General features: G+C 37.3%; 1 long non-coding RNA gene across 1 annotated transcript; it reads right to left on the bottom strand.

Annotated features, from left to right (window-relative positions):
• On the bottom strand, nucleotides 473-3,268 carry LOC107619650. Its single transcript, XR_001615737.2, has 3 exons — nucleotides 2,884-3,268; nucleotides 2,627-2,685; nucleotides 473-853 (listed from the first exon to the last, which is right to left on the bottom strand). It is a non-coding gene; the product is annotated as an uncharacterized LOC107619650 (long non-coding RNA).

The raw sequence follows: 4,871 nt of genomic DNA, 5'->3' as shown, positions 1-4,871 counted from the left end.
GTCGAGGGCGTCCTCGCCTATTCGCAGCCATTTGAGTCCTATCAATACCCAATAATCAATATTAAGGTGATCAGTCTTAATATATCAAAATCAAGTATTAATATTACTACAATGGATGTTCACAGACCTTCATGCAGAATATATTACCAAAATATCCTAACTGCATGGTATAAAAAGATTCAGAGTATGCAAGAAAGTATAGACAGTCCATCCCAAGGCTCAAAGGACGAACTGCTCTGATACCAACTGTAACACCCCAACTTTCGACACGTCATGACCAATGCCAAATGTCTAGGTGTTACTCGTCGTGCGGCCTACTTAGCTCTAGACTCAGATTTTTATAAATTAATATCAATAAAAGCCTTTATCGGTTTAATCGTGAACAGATTACTACTTGTGGAATAGCGTTTAGTTGCTCACAAGGTTAGTTTCTTCAGAGTTGTCGTGTAAGAAAACACAAGGCAACAGAAAATAACATATATAAACATATATATAATATACACGAGTTAAGTTCAAGGATACGTGTCATCCATCAAAGCCGAGTATCACACCAAGTTATATGTACAGATACAAAAGAAGAAATCAGTCCCAACCCTCACACGGGTTTCCTAAGCTGGAACCGAACTACTAAGATGTTCTACCCCTCTAAAAGTACTACAAAAGTGAGGGGAAAGTGATACTAAGATCATCAAACAGGAGCGAAAGATCCACTGCGACTAACTCTGGAGTGATCTCCGAACATTGTGCAAGAAAGAGGTCCAAAACATGCTCCATATGAAGACTCCACCGCGCGCCGGATCCTCATAGCTCAGCGGTTAGAACGAAACTCACAGGGCTCCTCTGCCGGACCCGTCTGGGGAGGGGGAAAAGAAAGAAAAGAAGGGTGAGAACCTAGAGTTCTCAGTAAGGAAAAAGGGGAACCTAGGGTCTTTATCTCTAAGTTGTCGCGAAACAGAAAAAGAACAAATACAGAGACTCAAGGCACAAACATATTTATGACAAGTAAGTAGCATGAACAAGAAAGAAATGGCAGTAAATAATTCACAAGAAGTTCATATGCGCAAACAAGATGATGCATACCTATTCCTAGCGCAGGCCATGAGCTCATGCGTCGGTTATCTACCCGCAACCCGACGTTACTCAGAGTGAACCCCAGTATGGTCCCTTTACTGTGTCAATTAGACACCTTGGCATCACGGTTACCCGTGTCAATTAGGCCTCATTATAATAACATTTCAATGTGTATCACAGTAAGGAACAGTGCTATCAATTAAGCGAACATTCCCGCATTAGCAATCTCAGGCTATCCATTAGGCGGGCACTTTCGCATTAGTAGTACGGCACAAGGCCCATTCAATATAATTCTCAACTTTTATTTCATTCCTTGTTCCTCATTTCTTTCTTCACTTTATCTTAATATCATTGTCTTTAACTTTAACCTTTCTTAGGGGCAACTTACACATTTTCATTAAACTAAGTCCTTGAACTTTTATAGAAATTCGGACATAATCTCCTCTAAAATAGCACTAAAACCACCCTTACGGGTTCCCTCAGCTTTAACAACGTTCAAACTTTCCTTAACTATTTACCAGGTAAACATTCTTAATTGGTCATTATACTCTCTTTAATCCCTTTAGTTATTGTAAAATCACGGGTTTAGAAAATAAAACTTGGTTCTGGGGCATTCCGACCATAACTGAAAATATTACAAATATTTTTAAAATTCTGCTATCATTGCAGAAAACAGCAGTGAGCAGTAAATTTGTTAAATTCACTAAAAATCCAGTTCTCATCCATTTCCTTTCAAAATTTATGTACTTAGACAAGACTCTTTCAGCTTTCCAGAAAACTAAATTTTAGATTATTACCATGTCACATGAAAAAGTTATAAGCTTAGAAATACAGCCCTGTTTTCATAAACCAGTTCAGAGTTTCCAGCAAATAACTGATTTTCCAAGTGACTTATCTAAGTCTACAAAATAGATATGAACATGAAAATTGTACTCACTTAAAATAGACTGATAGATCTTTAAAATCCTTTTGGAAGCAACTCAAAATTCTGTTTAAATTAAAAGTTATAGCATCTGAAAGTTGGTACTGCAGAACCAGAAAACCAGAAAAATCTGCAGCAACCACTAAACTTCAAAAAATCATATCTTTCAAACCGCTTGGCCAAATTCTCTGAAATTTTTATGGCATGTTCAAGACACACTAAAGTTTTACAGAAAAATAATCTCATCTAAAAATTAGGTCTGGACTGCTCCCAGAAAATCATTCGTTTTACTGCCAATTATGCATATTTCTGCAGAAATTCTGCACAAAGCATTTCCAACAACCTCACATACCAAATCCTATATTCAAGCCTAGGATTCATCTAAAACCATAATTTTACCTTTCTTTTGACTAACTAAAGTTACTAGCATAATCAACACAGCTCTAAGAGTTTATATTCATTAATTTACCCCTTGTTGCAAAGGCCCACTCATAACTCAAACTCACTTTTCTGCATCTTTATCATAACAAAAATTCACTATACACTTTTCAACAAACAAACACATGATAAACCATCAGTCATAAGCAGTATACACAGCTGCAAGTAACATATCTTGTATAGACTATCCCTTACCTCTCTTCGAGAATTTCACAAACCAAAGCCTGTCCTTTGCTATATTAAATCAGAAAACCCTAACAAACATAATTAAAGAGATTTGTCAATTCATAGAGCTAATTGGCCGAGTTGCATATGGAGCAAGAGAAGAGTTCTTACTCTTGTGATGGTCTGAATTGATTGGTTTGGTTACCAATTAAAAGAATTGGAGCTCAATAAGGGTAGAATCTTTAATTTAGGAAAAAATCAACAGAACACAAGTTACTGGTTCTTACCCAACAAGAGGAACACTAAGAAAACCAGGAAAGGAAAGCGGTAGGGTTCCTTCTTTGGCTTCGGGTAGCAGCTCTCTTGATGACCCTTCTCCTTCTTCTTGGTGGTGACGCACGCAGATGATGATGATTTCTGCTGGGTCTTCCTCTTCCTTCTTCTTGGCCGCCACTCTTGCTTCCTTTCTTCTCTTCGTGTGGTTTCCAGGAAAATTGAGGGACTTGGCTCATCTATATATATCTACAGAAGGTGGGAAGAGGTGAGCTGGTGTGACAAGGCTTCGTGGCCTCTTCCTCTTGCAACACCACATCACAGTATTGATTACAATGAAGAGGTAACCATGGTCTTGGACAACACGTTCGGTTGTGAGAGAAGAAGGGAAGATGAGTTTAATCAGAGTTTTTCTAGGTCTGGGTTATTTAAGGAAAGCATGGTTTGGTTGAACCGGGAGAAGAAAAATCAAACCGGTTCAAAAATTTGAATTATCTAACTAATATGGTTCAAGGGAATACTTATTCCATAGAATAATTGAATCGGAAAAAGGTTTGTCGCTTGGAAGCACTAAAAGAAAAGTTTTGCGCTACGTGTTCTAATTCTAATTCGTTATCTATGCTACTTATATATAAACCTATGCGTGTCAGCGAACGCTGTAAAGAATAATAAAAAAAATCACAGGCCTTATGGGGTAGGGTGGTTACAGAAACTAAATTAAAACAAGATGAAAATCTGAATTGGAGAAGAAATAAAACTAAAAAAAAAAAACCTAAAACCTAGAGAGCCACTCTCTCTAGAAAACCTACATCTAAAACCTAAAATTGTGAATGAATGAAAAGTTAATGATTTCCCCTTCCAGCTTCACTCTGCAGCCTCTAATCTGTATTTTCGGGCCTGAAACTGGGTCTAAAGCAGCCCATCGCTCCCAGCATTTTCTGTAAATTGTAACATGTGATGCTCGTCACGCGTACGCGTCAGCCACGCATACGCGTCATTAGACTTTTCATTGGCCACTCATAGGCATCAGCCACACGTGCGCGTCATCTGTTGAATGCACCAGTCACGCGTACGCGTCATCCATGCGTGCGCATTGCTACCAGATTCTTAAAACATCAATTTCTTGTGTTCCTTCCACTTTTCCATGCTTCTTTTTCATTCTCTAAGCCAATGTTGGCCTATAAACCCTGAAAATACTTAACAAACGTATCACAGCATCGAATGGTAAGAAGAGAGGATTAAAAATTAACAAATTTAAGGCCAAAGAAGTATGTTTTCAATCATAGCACAAAATTAGGAAGGAAAATGTAAAACATGCGAATTATATGCATAAGTGTGAGAATAATGGATAAAATTCACTCAATTCAATACAAAATAGACCGTAAAATAGCGGTTTATCAATCTCCCCACACTTAAATATTAGCATGTCCTCATGCTAAGCTCAAGAGAAGCTATAGAGGAGGTGAAGAGGGATGGTAGGACTTATTAAATGAAACCTATCTATATCAATGCAACTGCATGCAAAATGTTGTTACCTACTTGGTTAAAAGTAAATAAATCTTTCAAGAACAAATATGAACTGAATTCCACTAATTCAAATCATAAAATGAAGTACACATAGACTTGCAAGAAGAAAGCTCGTGAAAGCCAGGAACAAAGAATTGAGCATCGAACCCTCACCAGAAGTGTATACACTCTAATCATTCAAGTGTTTAAGGTTCGATTCTCTCAATTCTCTACTAACCTTGCTTTCTAAGACTTACTCTTCTTCTACCAATTAACAAAAATTTAATGTACAAATACACATATCAAGAGGTCTTTTTAAGGGTTGTAATGGGGTTAGGGTCAAGGTAGGATTGTATTTGGTCAAGTGGACTAAAATCTGAATCCTTGATTAACCTAAACTTCCCACCTAATTTAAGACAATCCATGTAATCAAAATACAAAATCTAACTACCCATTAACTATATTTTGCCACATATTCATGCATCCAAATTTTGAG

This window comes from Arachis ipaensis, chromosome B09, assembly GCF_000816755.2.
Source record: "Arachis ipaensis cultivar K30076 chromosome B09, Araip1.1, whole genome shotgun sequence".
Classification (NCBI taxonomy): domain Eukaryota; kingdom Viridiplantae; phylum Streptophyta; class Magnoliopsida; order Fabales; family Fabaceae; genus Arachis; species Arachis ipaensis.
The sequence above is the reverse complement of the archived record's forward strand: the minus strand, read 5'-3'. Positions and strand labels throughout refer to the sequence as shown.